General features: G+C 32.6%; 1 long non-coding RNA gene across 1 annotated transcript in view; it reads right to left on the minus strand.

Moving 5' to 3' along the window:
- Positions 1-829: 829 nt before the first annotated feature.
- LOC140611668 (uncharacterized) overlaps positions 830-16,969 on the minus strand; it is a 37,767-nt gene continuing 21,627 nt past the window's right edge. Inside the window, exon 5 of the long non-coding RNA XR_012012781.1 lies at positions 830-1,761. This is a non-coding gene — a long non-coding RNA (uncharacterized lncRNA). The remainder of the gene's footprint in view (positions 1,762-16,969) is intronic.

The raw sequence follows: 16,969 nt of genomic DNA on the forward strand, positions 1-16,969 counted from the left end.
TATTTGGAATTTGACATAATGTTAAGAAACAGAAGGAACCAAAGTTTGAACAAGTTTTTCAGGAAGAAGAACTGTCAAAGGAGAAAGTTTTGCTAGAATAATAGTGAATAGAAAAATTGATTAAAAGCCATCAATAGGGATCCCTGGGTGGCTCAGCGGTTTAGCGCCGCCTTCAGCCCAGGGCGCGATCCTGGAGACCCGGGATCGAATCCCACGTCAGGCTCCCGGTGCATGGAGCCTGCTTCTGCCTCTGCCTGTGTCTCTGCCTCTCTCTCTCTCTCTCTCTGTGACTATCATAAATAAATTTTTTTTTAAAAGGTAGAATTTAAAAATATAAATAAAAGCCATCAATAATACTTTCGATTTTTTATTAAAAGTTATACATCATAACCTAATACTATTTTTAATGAGTTTATTCTGTGTTTCTCAACATGAACAAATGCTTAATCAGGACTTTTTTTAACTTCTCCTATGGGAAGTTTGACCAAAGAGGAAGGACAAAAGGGGAAAAAATAGGGTCATCTTCTGCATATACATCTCAATCTTTTCACCTGTAAACTTCTATATTTTTCTTTATTCTGGGAAATATTGTGAGACCATGGATCAAAGCCAATCAAATTAGGCTGAATTTCTACTTACTTGAGAAAAACAATGTTAAATATTTATAATTCCCCTAATATAATACAATTAAGGAATTTGTAAGATTTGTGACCAAATAAATACAAAATACTTTAAAATAAATTTAAAATTTTCAAATTTGATATAAATATGATTACCACAATATGATAAATTACATTTTGCAAGTGATGGCTAAGTATAAAAGTGTATATTTACTTTATTAAGATATAGCCAATATCAAATAATCATTTCATAGTACATTATTGTCATTACTATTTATTTTATTAACTCTAGTTTACAAGCTAATCTTAATATTCAGAAATCCTTAGCTTTCTCTTGGGTGATGCAAATCAAAGTACCTTCCCTCCATTGTCAACATCCTCTAGATATACTTTATTCATTCCAGATCAATCAATCAATAAAGCAATGAGGTAGAAATAAAACTGGAGATGTCTTATTTAAATGTGAAGAACAAAAGTGCAATGGATGTAAATACCTTGCAAACTTTGGAATCTATCTTCCTGGGAAAGTTATGAGAAAATAAAAATTTCTTCTTTTCTGTTCCATAAACTGCATATTTGTTTAGACAATGGCAGAAGCTAGTGAAATACCTTAAATCATCCTGCTTCCAAAGAAGGAAAAATTCAAAGATTTGCAACACGATTTTTAAAAATATTTTATTTATTTATTCATGAAAGAGAGAGAGAGGAAGAGAGAGAGAGGCAGAGAGATAGGCAGAAGGAGAAGCAGGCTCCACGCAGGAAGCCTGATGTGGGACTTGATCCCAGGATTCCAGGGTCACGCCCTGAGCCAAAGGCAGACCCTCAACCACTGAGCCACCCAGGCATCCCTGCAAGACAAAATTTAAAGTCACAGTCTGTATAATACAGCCAAGTGGAAACAATTACCTGGCAATAATTCCCAACTACAAATACATCTACTCTTTCTGGGATTTAATTAAAACTCCTTTTGATAAATGTTCATAGATACTAAAATATAGTAAAGCAATTTTACGTGATTATTTCTAATAAAACTTGAGATGTATGTCATACGCAGTAAATATCTCCTGATAGGAAGTATATTTACCTATTCTCTGTAAGAATATCAAGAATTTGGCCAAGGCAATTCCCTGAGGAATTTAACCTGCAAGGGGGTCATGCAAAGAAAAAGAAGAGAGTCAAGTTTTTGATGGCTGAGGTAGACTGGCCTAAGATAGCAGAATGGCCCTATCAAGTAGAAATCATTGGGAAGAGCTTGGACATCACTCTACAAAATTTAGCTACTGCATATAGAAATATGTTAACTAAAAATTAGAGTGCATGGTCCCTGGAAGAGTAAAGAAATCGAACTCTTCTTTTAGGAAGTTTGACCTACAACTCCTGATGTATCACAGATAACCATTTGCATTGGGCTGGGGGGTTTATATCTGTTGTTTTTTAGAAGATAAATGTATTATGAAGAAGAATATATTTTACCCAACTTGCAAATAAGAGTAAAAACATAAATTCTTCAATTCAAAATTGTAATTCAAAAAAATTGTAATTCAGCAGTATTCTTAAAAAAAAAAGCTTTTTTTCTGATGGGGGAGTGTTAAAAAGTATATCCATTTTTTTCCCATTATTTCCACAAAATGAAAAATAATCAAAACAGTTCTCTTTACTCATTTAGAACAGAACTAGCACAGCACAGAATTCACTGCTAAACACAAATCGACTACAGATATATTTTTTTAAAAATAACTTTTTTATATAAATGTGGTTTCAGAGGCTGTATTTCAAAGACAACACATTAGTAAAAAAGTTGACTTAAATTTTGACAATGTGTTACTATAATCAGCATTTATACAATAACAGAAATATCATTATATATATATATAACACCTATAATTACATGCTGTGATAACCTGTATAAAATACAGATTTTTAAATCTTAATCTCTTTCTTTACACCTTGAATTAAAATCATAATGCCCCTTTCAGGATTATGGTGGAATATATGAGAATTATAGGCAAAGTGTCCAATAACATATTTCATTCGGAATACATCACAAATAACTGATAGGTAATTTCACTCAAGCCATCACAGTGATGGAAAGGTTCTGAGTTTTGGAAAATATGTGTAAATGATCAAACACAAGTCATGTAGGTGAGTTCTTTAAAATTTGGTACCCTTGATGTCGCAATATAAGTTCCATCTTCTACAGATGGGAGGCAATTTCATACTGTTTGATTTCCCATTGAAATGAGAGTAGCCAACTAGGTCTCTCTTAGTGTACTATAAACTGACTTACTGATTTAAACAGATATAATTTAAATAAATATTTAGATCAGCAAAACACAGGGTATAGTTTCCTCACTTTGATGTACACATACACACATTCTTGATGTATATATTTTTACTATTACCTCAAATAATAATCAACTACTCATATCTCCCTCTCTCTATAACATAGTGACTCTAGGTTTCTTGTTTATTCTGTTCTCATTTCCTACATACTTTACCTGGAATTATTAACAGAATTATTTTTATTATCATATCATAGAATTCTTAAAGCCTAGAAGATAATGTTGGATTCTTGTTTTTTATAATGTTGGATTCTAAGAAATAACATTTCAGAAAATTAAATGCAGTCTATTTTTTGTCTTATATATTTCATTAAAGTCACCTGGAGAACAATTGAATAAGTCAGAAATGCAGCATTATCAAATTATTCACAAGGCTTATCTAACTGATTAGAAGTAATTGAAAATATCTTTAAAAGATTGCAAAAGCATGGCTTATGGCAGTCTGATCAGGAAGCATGTAACTACTTTATCAAAAAAACTGGAGGTTTTAAAGCTGCCGCAGACTTGGTAGTGATTTCTTGGATAAGACACAGAGAGCATAGTCAACAACCATATCGAATAGAAAGCTCCTGCACAGCAAAGGAAACAATCAATACATTGAGAAGGCAAATCTATAGAATTGGGAAGATTATTTAGAAACCATACACACTTATGGATTTAATACCCCAAATTTATAGAGCTCATGCAACTCAATTATCAAAAAAAGTAAATAGTCCAATTTAAAAGTGGGCACAAGACTTGAATAGACATTTATCTTAGTTAATACAAACATACATACATGAGCATTACACAACAGAAGTTGACATTTTCCCATATCCTACTTCTCCCTCTGCCTGTGTCTCTGCCTCTCTCTGTCTCTCAAAAATAAATAGATAAACTATTAAAAAAAAAACAAAAAATAAAAAACAAATTACTACTTGAGACTAACTACAAAACTGACCTTATATGTAATATGTCCTCAGTTTGTTATGGTTATTTCCTTCGTTCTTTATTTACTCGGAGTCCTTTTATTATTTATTTTATTTTATTTTATTTTATTTTATTTTACTTTATTCTGTTATTTTATTTTTTTAAGATTTTATTTACTTATTCATGAAAGACACACACAGAGAGAGAAAGAGGCAGAGACACAGGCAGAGGGAGAAGCAGGCTCCATGCAGGGAGCCCGACGTGGGACTCGATCCCAGGACTCCAGGGTTAGGCTCTGGGCTGAAGGCCGCGCTAAACCGCTGAGCAACCCGGGCTGCCCTATTAGTCCTTTTAGTTTAGAATAAAGACAGTTGCCTAAACTTTTCTTTCTTTATTTTTATTTTTTTTTAATTTTTATTTATTTATGATAGTCACACACACACACACACACACACACACACACACAGAGAGAGAGAGAGAGAGAGGCGAGACACAGGCCGAGGGAGAAGCAGGCTCCATGCACTGGGAGCCCGACATGGTACTCGATCCTGGGTCTCCAGGATCGCCCCTGGGCCAAAGGCAGGCGCCAAACTGCTGCGCCACCCAAGGATCCCAACTTTTCTTTCTTTAGTAATAGATTTGTATACTGATTGCTTAGTTTAAAGGTAAGGTATTCATTGATAAGATCTAGACCCATAATTTGCCATCTAAAGAATTTACATGGATATGTTAGTAATATCCTCTAGGTCTACTTTTTAGAAAAGGCTGGGATACACTATTTTGGAATGTGCTTTTGTACAATTATTTCAAATTTTTGTTGAATACATGCCCAAGGAATTTCTTTTAAAGATTTTTCTTTCTTTCTTTTTTTTTTTTTAATTTTTATTTTTTTATGATAGTCACAGAGAGAGAGAGAGGCAGAGAAACAGGCAGAGGGAGAAGCAGGCTCCATGCCCCGGGAGCCTGATGTGGGATTCGATCCCGGGTCTCCAGGATCGCACCCTGGGCCAAAGGCAGGCGCCAAACCGCTGCGCCACCCAGGGATCCCTATTTCTTTCTTTATTCATGAGAGACACACATAGAGAGGCAGAGACACAGGCAGAGGAAGAAGCAGGCTCCATGCAGGAAGCCTGATGTGGGACTAGATCCTGGAACCCCGGATCATTCCCTGGGCCCAACGCAGACGCTCAATCGCTGAGCCACCCCGGCATTCCCCCAAGGAATTTCTTAAATATAAATATCCTCAACATGTGTACATAAATAATATATGCTTAGGAATAAAGGATTATGAAGGATCTTTCAATAAACAAATTTAGATAATTTCACACACACATATTTGGAAATATTGAATTAGAAAATTAAAATGCCAATATTATTATTTCCAGGACTTTTATTCAGAAACATTTAGAATGACCTTTATATTCTGTGCATTCCTACATTGTGTTATTCTTAACTGTTCTTATCTTTTTGTTCTTTCTTTTATAATTGCAAGCATCAGTTTACTCTGTTAAAAGGGTAGACCTGTTAATTATTCTTACCATAATAATAATAATAATAATAATAATAATAATAATATTAATAAAATATAACCATTCATTATGTGGTAACTTAAAATATTGGCACAAATAAACATATAATTACCTTAAAAATTCTGTAATCTCACAATCTAAAGAAGAACAAGTAGAACTATACATATAATAACATGCTTTTTTGTCTTAAAGAAAAACAAAAGTAGAGTTCATGTTAATGAGAGTCATTGTCTCATCCATCCACTACCAGTCCCTTAACTCTCTCTTTCTTTCATAACCTGCTTCATTCAAAATAAATTTTCAATTGTCAATCAAAATAATTAGCATACAATATAAATGTCATTATGATGCACTCATGCTTGAAGTTATTTCTACTTATAATTCATTTTAAACTTAGTTGGACACACCCTTGCTTAAATAGCTTCAGCTTCTAGCACATCATGCTATGGTGCACCCAGAGGAAACTTTACTGTCTTGTAGAAATTTTCCACCCTTTCTGCCTTGTGGATTTTTTGAACTTATGCTATGTTCTCTATATGAACCAATCTTGTAAGAAACTGCCCTCCACCACAATTTCATTTGGATAAAACATTCTTGAACATATGATTTACATTGTATCCCTATATGGTCTACTATTACAACTAATATTTCTTTAGCATAAATTTAAAACCCTTAATTGAACTGTATATTTAATCATCTTTTTCATCTGCCAGGTTGTAAACTCCTTAATGGTTGGTACTGCCATTTTCTTGTTCAGCATTTTACCACTGGTGCATGTCAGAATGCATTAAATGTATTACTGAACACTAAATTGTGGCAGATATCTTTTAGGCCCTGAGGATTTGGTAGTTTACAAGATCAGATAGGCTGCACTCAGAGAGACTGCTTATATATTAATGAAAAGGAGAGAGAAAAAGCATGGAAATATATAAACATGAAAAAGACTCAGATGTGACAATGATGGTGATGTACTATGATGGTTTTAAAAACTAGGATAATAATAGGATAGAGAATATTTTAGGCTGGGAGGAATGGAATCTCTGAAGGTATGATAGTAGAACTATCATGTGAATACTAAGAAGAAAGCTATATAACAATCAGAAGAAATAAATAATCCAATTAAGAAATGGGCAGAAGACATGAAGATACATTACTCCAGAGAAGACACAAATGGCCAAACAGACACATGAAAAAAATGCTCAACACCACTCATAATCAGGGAAATATAAATCAAAACCATAATGAGACACCACCTCACACCTGTCAGAATGGCTAAAATGAACAATTCAGAAAACAACAGTTGGTGAGAATGTGAGAAAGGGCAACCCTCTTGCACTGTTGGTGGGAATGAAAACTGGTGCAGCTGGTCTGGAAAACAGTAGAGGGGTTATTCTATATTCATAATGACACCTATTCATACTCTTATTCATAATAACAGTATAATAATTATAAATAATTATAAATAAACTATAAATAATTATAATTATTATTATAATTATTGTTACAATTATTATAATTATAAATAATAACTTGCACTATTAGATATTTATCCAAAGGATACAAAAATACTAATTCGAAGGGGCACATGCACATCAGTATTTCTGGCAGCATTATCCACAATAGCCAAGTTATGGGAAAATGCCCAAATGTCCATCGACTGACTTCTCTGTCTCTCAAATAAGTAAGTAAATTTTTTTTTTTTTTAAAGGAAGGGGAGCACCTGGGTGGCTCAGTTGGTTACATGTCCGACTCTTGGTTTTGTCTCAGGTCATGATCTCATGGATCATGAGATCGAGCCCCATGCACTCAGCAGGGAGTCTGCTTCTCTCCCTCTCTCTCTCTCTCTCTTACCTTTCTCCTCTCTGTGACTTGAACTCTCTCTCTCTCAAATAAATAAATCTTAAAAAAAAATTTCCCATCAACTGATGAATGGCTAAAGAAGAGGTGATACATATAAATAATAGAATATTACTCAGCCATCAAAAAAAAACTCTGACGTGGATGGTGCTAGAGAGTATTATTATTATGTGCTAGAGAAATAAGTCAGTCAGAGAAAGACAAGTACCATATGATTTCACTCATGCATGGAATTTAAAAAACAAAACAGATGAACATAGGGGAAAGGGAAGGAAAACAAAATAAGATAAAAATAAAAAGAGGCAAACCATAAGGGACTCTTAACTATAGAGAACAAACAGGCTTGCTGGAGGGGAGATTGGTGGGGTAATGGGCTAAATGGGTCATAAGTATTTAGGAAGGCACTTGTTGGGATGAGAACTGTGTTGTATGTAAGTGGTGAATCACTAAATTCTTCTCTTGAAACAAACAAACAAAATAGTATGGAAAGAAATAATAAGCTCTGAAAAAACATATTCAAATCTTACAGATATTAATAGAACAAAACAAAACAAACAAAAACAAGAAAATAAATAAAAAGTCAGGATACTACATCAGGTCCTTATGAGACAGGGGAAAAGTGACTGGAGAAAAGGCCAGTGACTGGGGAACAAGTGAGTTTGTAAAGCATCTTATAGGCCATGGTAGGAGTTTGGATTTGTTTTTGCTTGAAATGAAAACCATCAAAGGATAATAAGCAAGATATTACTATGATCATGTTTATTATATAAATGAAAGATTCCAGTAACTGCTGTGCCAAAAATAAAATGTACAGTCTGCTTAGTAATATACTAAATACATATATATACATATATACATATATATACATATATTCCATTCAAGAGATGATAGTGGCTGAAAATTAGTTGTAAAATGAAGATAGTAAAATGTAATTAAAGTTAGAAAAATATTTTTGAGGCTGAACCAAAAGAAATTGCTTATAGTAAGCTTAAAATATGGGGAAAAGAGTTAAATGAATCGTATCTTCTGTATTTTCTTGTTGAAAATTTCAATGAACTAAATGGATGGTTTCATCATTTATGGCACTAGAGAAGGAACAGATTATAGCAGGAACTGAGAGGTACATTTTGTCTGAATTATATTTGATATGCCAGTTAGGCTTCCAAATGAAGATGCTAAACAGACAGTTTCATATGTGTTTGGGGCCCAGGGCTAGATCAGATGAAGATGAGGCTTGAGACTTATCAAGATACATATGGCAACAGATTTATGAGACTTTTCTGATTGTCTAAGGTAAGATTGGCTAGAACATCTAACACCGAACTTTTTGTAGTTTTCACTTTCTAGGTATAGCAGAAGAAAGACCCTAAGAAAAGACAGGGAAAAAATAAGTTTTCACAGAAACTTAGGATATGAAGAAAAAAGAAAAAAAAAAAGGTTTCAGTTAGAGAAGAATGATGCACCAAGCTAAATGCTATTGAAAGTTCAGGCAATGTTAAGGAAGGTAAATGAGTATCACATTTGCCAAGATTGAGGTTTTGATGAATCTGAGAATTATTTTTGTGGATCATGAGAATGAGTGACCAAATGGAATAAACTGAAGAGGAAATAAAGGAGATGTCATGTATCAAATTACTCTTTAGGGGAGGGGATTGGTATGAAAGAATAGGGAAACATAAAAGACAGTAAATTAAGTTGTTTAAAGCAAAACAAGGGATATCTACATACGAATGGAAATGATCCAGCAGAAGCAAAAGCAATAACAGTAAAGAACAAAATAATTATAATAGTACATGTTCTTGAGTAGGCTACATACAATACTCACTAAAGGATTTAGTAAGCATTTAGTGAGCATTCCAGACACTGGCAATAACGCAGTGTTGTCAATAAACCTCCATCTCTCCCTCCTTGCAGAACCACCAAATTTGAAAAAAAAAAAAAAATATATATATATATATATATAACAGAGATGGTGCAAAGTCAGACATTAGTCTTTGTTGATATTTTTCAATGAATAAGTTTGATAAAGGAGATAAACAGGAGAATTAACAGTTTGTAAAGTTAATGGAAATACCTAAGAAAGTAACCAGTGGCTTTCAGAAAGGAATGAGGAAGAATGGTTTAGAAGTGGAAATGGGGAGTAGGACTAACACCTACCCCATTTTGTCTGTATCCTGCATATATATATATATATATAGTGTGTGTGTGTGTGTAAAGAGAGAGACATAGGGTTTATAATTAAAAAAAAGACCAATAACACATCAATTTGACACAGTTACCAGAGAAATGATAAAAAATGATCATGTCATTTGAGAAAAATCATCTCTGAAGATGGAAAGGAAATAAAGGGAATGTTTACAGAAATCTGAGGACATAGAAGCACCTTCTTATGTCTGTTTTGGGATTCTAGTAGGCATAATGGAGAGGCTGGAGTTGAAAGGAAGAACCTAGAGGTGAAAGGAAAACCTAGATGTGACATTAATTGGGATTTTTCTTGTGGGCCATGGTCTCCCAGTGTGTGAGAGCATAGGGTTAGAGCCAAAACTTTGAAGGTAGAAGCTAAGCAGTGCTCCATCTTATTCTCTTGAGGTATGAGGTTGTGCCTCAGCTAGAGCCAAGTGAAATATAAGGATCTCAGGACTCACTAGCAAGGAGGTGGAATTAAGTCCCTTTGCTTCCTAAAAGAACACTACATAGAAACACAATAATATTGCTTCCACCTGTGAAAGGATAAAATACAAAATCTGAGATATTAATCTTAATTAACTATCTTAGAGAAATAAACTGGCATCAAAATGATAAGAGATTCTGACTAAATGTTAAGACTTCTAGCCCTAGGCAGTAGAGGGACAAGGCTAGATATAGAACAATCAGTGTAGGCCTGAGATTCACTGAGTATAAAGTAGCAGAGAAAGTATAACACAAAAGAGGAGAACTTTAAAAATCAAGGCAATAGACATAAAGTAGTCTGGAAACTTTAATCAAGGGAAAACAGCCAAAACACTTCAGTATGATAAAATAGTATCATTTACTACAGGATTATTACAATGGTTCATGTTTCTAATGATAACTGTTAGTCATCGAGGCAAAGAATAAGTTTTATTAGGATAGTAACTTAATGCTCTTGACCCTTAGAAGTATTTATTTCATAAAGGCTCATGTTAAAATTTGTTTAAAGATTTCCTGGGTGCCTCATGAGATAAATCTTCAGCTTTCTGGAAATCAAAGCTAGCCCGGTAAACAACATCCCAATATTTCTAGGTAATTTTACTTTCAGAGTTAAGAACATTTTCTTTAGAAAGCAGTAAGAGAGTAAATAAATATTTACCAAATTTTATTTTCATTAGGAATTTTTGCTTTTACTTGATTATTTTTCTTAATTAATTTCTAGATTCTACACTTCCCTTGACTAATTAGAAGGATAGCCTTAGTTGATGTTTTAACTAGCTGTTACACCAAAATACAAATTCAACTGAGTTATTTAAGAGCCAGATAATATGAAAAGCAAAGAGATTATTTGAACTAATGTTGCAAAATGAAAACATAATGAAATGTATTCATTATAAGTCAACAAATGTTTGCCCCATAATATGTGATATCTGAACTAAATGGGTTTCTACTTAGTTCTTTGTTTATTAGGGTAGAATTAGAAGTTTTGAATTTAATATTATATGGGAATCTTTCGTAAAGAGTGTTCCATAGAACATTGGTCCATGCAACTTTTAGAAGTGCTCTGCAGGACAGGTTTATGATTCTCAAAGATATGATCAGTAAAGCAACATTAAACTAGTATTTTTATGCCATAATTCCTCAAATCTTTTATCAAGTAATGCTCTGTTTGATCATGGAATCCATTTTTCAGGACATTTCTCTTAGGTTAATATTCCATGGAATATATACTTTGAGGCATATTGCTATATTTATTTAGTTAGAAAACAATTGTGAAAACTAAACAAGAAATAATTAAACAGAAAAAAAGCCCTCCTTTCTTGTCTCCAACAATAATGACAGAAAAATAAAAAAAAATAGAAAATATATCCCTACCCTACACCTGTGGAAAATCAAAACTACAAATTATATCACATGGTGAAGAAGTTATCTTTTACTCAGTTGTTAAATGTGATCTGCTTAATATCATTTTTTTTTTCTTTGTCATTTTGGCTCCCTTATTCATTTTTATTTTTAAAAATATTTATTTTTTTGAGAAAGAGAGTTGGAGGAAGAGTTAGGGGGAAAGGGAGAGAGAGAATCCTAAGCAGTTTCCTGCTGAGCATGGAGCCCAACATGATACTCTATCTCATGAGCCTGAGGGTCATGTCCTAGGTTGAAATCAAGAGTCTGGATGCTTAACCAATTGAGCCATCCAAGTACCCCTGAACCTTTCTTTAAAATAGAATCATCTATAATCAAAGTGATTAATGCTCCTTCAGTACAATAAAATACAGCTGGAAGGGACCTAAGAATTGAATAAATGATACGGAAACTATTCAATATATTAAAACATTCACTGACATTGAAAGATCACAGGTCTGCATTTTTATATTAGATAAAACTTATTTCTTGTATGTTTTCTCCAGTTTAATTGAGATATAATTGACATACAGGTATGTTTAAACTTAAGGTGTTGATTTGATACACTTACCTACTGCAAAATGATCACCACCTTAGCGCCGGCTAGTGAACTCTATCAAGTTACATACATACTGCAAAGTAGCCAAAACTTGTAGGACACCATGTTAGGCATAGCCTGAAGTGTTTGTTTTCTCCCTAAATCTTCACAACTGTCCTATGGAGTTTCATTTTGATAATGTCCTCATTTTCCAGTTAAGGAAAGAGACTGACTAAAGTAGAGATGTTTGCTAATGATACAGGGTAAATACATAGTGCAACCATATTTGAAAATGTATAGTCTGGCCCCAGAGTCCACCTCCTCAAACATTCCTTATAATTTTCCATAATGATGAGGAACAATTACTTACTATGCTAAGGATACTTTTGCTTGGGCTGCTATGGGTGGACAGATTACGTTTCATTCTTTTCATGTAAAACCATATATTTGGTAAGAAGATAGCCATTGGCATATGTAATTTTATTAATGATCATAAAATAGTTTCCTTGCTGCAAAGAAGATAACATTATCTTTAGATTGAAAAAAGAAGAAAGCTTAACACAAAAATAGACTTGCTCAGCGATGAGTAAATTTGTTGTTGTGATGGTAAAATCCTGGTTAAATTGTTAAATAAATATTAAAGCATTCACTTTATTGCTTCTAATATAATGATAACCGCATTTTTTGTATAATCCATCCTTTTATTTTTATAAGTATATGATATATGTTAAATGTGCGCACCACTTACAAGTGCTTAAAGGAATGTAATTCAATAAAATCATTCTTATTGTGCCTTTTTTTCTATTTAAATGCTTTTTTATATCATCCATAACAGAAGGTTGAACTATTATAAACATGGACAACACCATTATATTAGTTTTTCTTATTCAAGTCTCTTTCATGATTTTCAGTCTTTTCCTAGGCACTGTAAAAAGAAATGAGTCACCCAAACACTAAAAAGATAAAATGAAAAAAAAAAAAAACTATAGACAATGTGATATTTATACAACAGTTGAAACTGCAATCCTCAGAGAAAGAAAATAGTGTTTTGACTTGTAAACTGAGAAAAAATAACTAAGGATGTCAGCAAAGGATAATAATATAAACTATAGATGTCATGTTCTTACATTGTCACTTTTCTGACCATAATCACAATTTAAAATGAAACATGTGAATAAAGAGTATTGGATGATAACATAAGCTATAATGACTATAACACATAACAAGAAAAATGACTACATGTGTTTTTTTCTAAGATTTGATCACCATTAATCAACTCTCCACAAAAGTTACGAATTTAAGGAATTGATGAAACCATAGTTCTAAAAAAAATTGGGGACTGATGTACTTATACAGCATACTGAAAACAAACTGAACAACTTGTACGTCCTGAAATTGTTTTTCCAAGATTAATTTTTAAAGGAGCAATGAATTATTTTCCAAAGTATTTTCTTCCATAGGAGAAAAAAGGGCAAATATATATATATTCTACTACCCATTTTTAAAATTGACATTATGTTCTTATAAGTATCATGTGCATAAATAGCTGGCCATTGCCATTTGCATCTATGGAATAGGTAGTGAGAACACCAAATCTCGTCATCATCTATCATTTCAATTATTTTTTTTTTCCAAACACCTACCAATCTATTTTTTATTACATCTCCATGAAAAAAAGTGTCACTATAGCTCTGGAATCTAGGCCATTTAATGACTCTTATCTTCAATATTTATCGTGTGAAATGTATCATTTATCTGATAGATGTTATGAACTTTTATCTTGCTTTACCCTTTGGTGAGGTTAAAGCTAACTAGACACCAACTTTGTCCTACTACTCCTTATTAAAGTTACTCCTTATTAAAGTTACTTATTAGCATTTTATGGTAATAGACAAAAGAATCCCCCAATTGCCAAAAACTGGTAGGAATGCAAAATGTATTTATCAAAATTTTTCCTGAATACAAGAGAATAATACAAGCTTAGGGGAGAAAATGACAGAAAAAAGACAGAATATTTTGACACTTCTAAAATTTCACAGGATGAAATATATAACCTGAAATATTATATTATAAAACTGAGATGGATAATTATAAATGCAAATAGATTTATGCGGATCTAATAAGATTTAAGGAAGAGTGGACATGGAATGATACATGCTTCCAGACAGAAGCAATCTCTATATAATATGCTTCTTACCAGATTGAGGCCCTTTATGTCTAGAAATGCCAAAAGCAGTTGACCAAGATAAAACCACCCCAATCTAAAAGAATGGTCTAAGTCAGTACTTTGTAACAACTACAAAGAAGATAACTTAACAATAATTATATTAACAATTTAAAATAAGAATTACAAATTTTCTAAGTAGCATAATTATACACATCAACATATAATTTTGGATATAAAAAAATTTGGATATAATGAAAATCTTTGTATTAATTATGGCAGGTAATTGTCTCTGCTTTTGTGCCATGGCTATCTCCTCTTTTTTTTCCCCTTTAACTCAAGAGAGTTTTGCTCTTCTGATCATTTTCTACATGTACCACCTTATTCTTCCATTTGCCCCCTGCCTTGGAATGGTTGGCAATATCTTTCCGCTAATATTGTCAGAAAATTCTTATGTGTCTACATAAACATAGGTCAAACTTGGCTTTTAACTACTTAGTTTTTATCAAGGATATCTTCTGGATGATTTCTTTGCTTCCATTTACTTTGAAGACTTTTTTTTTTTTTTTTTTTTTGCTTTGAAGAAATTTTAACCATTAGTTACTTATTAATGAGGAATGACTTTTCATTCTATTTAGGTTTTCTCACCTCTATAAATGTCTTTAGTATGAATGTTTCTTGAACAAGTTGTGTTGTTACCTGATATCTTCCATGATGCACAAAACTATTAATGCCACAGGGTTTGGTTTTGTTTTTAAAGAAATGTTAAATGTCTCTCTCACAGCAAAGTGGCCTTTAAAGTTTATCTTTTCTTTTTGATTTATTTATTTTTTTAAAGTCTATCTTTTCATTGCAGCTGGTGATAGTAATAAAAGTTGGTAAGAAAGAATTCAACCCTTGAACACACAAATGAGTAGGTGTAATCAGAAGTATCTGTAATTTCTTCTCCTCAATACTTACAAATCGTATAAAGGTGGATAAGTGAGAGACGAAACTGCATATCATTTAAGATATCAAAATTACATGCAGTTTTGTCTCTCATCCATCTTTCCTCTCTTCTTACAAAGATACTTACAAAGATACTCTCATCTGCATATAACCATGTGATGATATGGGCACATAACGTACCGCACACAATAAAGACCCAGTGACAGGCCAGTGTTTGGTTAATAGGATAATATACCTAGAAAGGATCGCTATTATTTTGTGATAAAATGATTTCAATTGAAATATCTTTCTTACATGTGATTCTAGATCCGAGACAAAAACAAAACAAAATTTTTAGAAAGAAAAAAAAAACTTGCAATGCAGTGGAGCACGTCTATTTTCACATATGGGCAAACTGGATGTTGATGATTCAAACTCTAGAACAAGCATGGAATCAGTAGCATCACTGAGTACTTACGGTGGCAACAATGTGTGATGTGAATGTAATGAGGAAAGCTCTGTGACAGGGTATGGTTTCACAGAGTTTATACTTAAGTTAATACGCTTTGAGTTAGACACATTCACAATTGAGTTCTCTTTTATTTAATCAGTTTTAATGTGCCTTAAGTGAGGTTAAAGGTCTCCTATTTCCACGTATTGAAATTGTATTAATGAAATTAAGTAGAGTGTAAAAATGTCTAGTTTACTCACCAGTCATGGTTACTTTTCTCTGTTGAAGTCCAGAGACCATTGATACATGAATTCTTAGGTTTTAGAAATGAAAATTTTCCACTCAAATTTTTATATGAATTTTTAAATGAGACAGGGTATAATTATATTGTCCTGTTAGTCACTAAATTGTCCACAAGAGATTATAATATCTGAATTTATAAGACTTAATATATCTACAAATGACTCAAAGCTGTAGAAACTGTATTATGTGAAAAGCTTATTGATAAATCCATGTTAAAATAAGTAATGGTAAAATCATTCTATTTGAAACAATTTTACATATGATTAAAATAACTATTTCAAAGCCATAAAGTTTAAAGCTAAATTCATTTTACTCATGCCCAGAAGGCATTCGCAGTTCATCACATATCTGATGAAAGCTGTCTTTGCACATTAACTATTTCATTTTTCCCGGCAACAAAACCATGAGGAAAAAAATACACACACACACACTCTAGGTGTGAAAATCTTGGCATTCCAGCTGTTCTCAAAGATAAGCCTATGCATTTTTGACCTTTCAATTTGTTCCAAGAGTTTTCAACTAGCTCTTTTCTGCATTATTTTCTGAAAATTTTATGATTTGGCATTCCTGTCTTCTTCATTATATGGGCCAAGATGAATAAAATATTTCTTTCTTTCTTACATTACATGAAATAATTAACTTCTTCCAAAAATGAAAACGGCAATAGAATGAATGAAGAGACAAAATAATTTATTTGAGCAACCAGACAAAAGTAAGGAAATAGTTGAGTTCCCAGTGTGGCTGGATCTCTTTATATCATAATGGAATTGTTACTTTATGTTTTGATATTCCGTCTTTATTTTTTACGTTTAACTTTTTTTTTAAAGATAATACATACACATGACTGAATCATCCAGTGAAATTCACACTTCTCTCCCTGTGCTCCAGGAATCCTGCAATTCCCACAGATAATTGTATTTGTTTCTTATCTGCCATACCAGAGTATTTTAAAGAAAAAATTTTCACTTGTGAGTGTATGCTTATCCTCCACTTTTTATACACAGAGTACTATATGTGTGTGTGTGTGTGTGTGTGTGTGTGTGTATCTTCATCTCCTTGTTTTCCCACTTAATATATCTTGGAGTCTATTTTCATATAAATAAGCCTAGAGCTTCCTCATTGATTAGAGTAGCACATCATAATATTATTTGTTACATGGTAATTTATTTTAACATTCTCTTGTCAAAAGACAGATTATTTTAATTAATTTTATTTTTGTTGTTACAAACAATGCTGCAATTAATGACTTTAGTGAGAG

This window comes from Canis lupus, chromosome 20, assembly GCF_048164855.1.
Source record: "Canis lupus baileyi chromosome 20, mCanLup2.hap1, whole genome shotgun sequence".
NCBI lineage: Eukaryota > Metazoa > Chordata > Mammalia > Carnivora > Canidae > Canis > Canis lupus.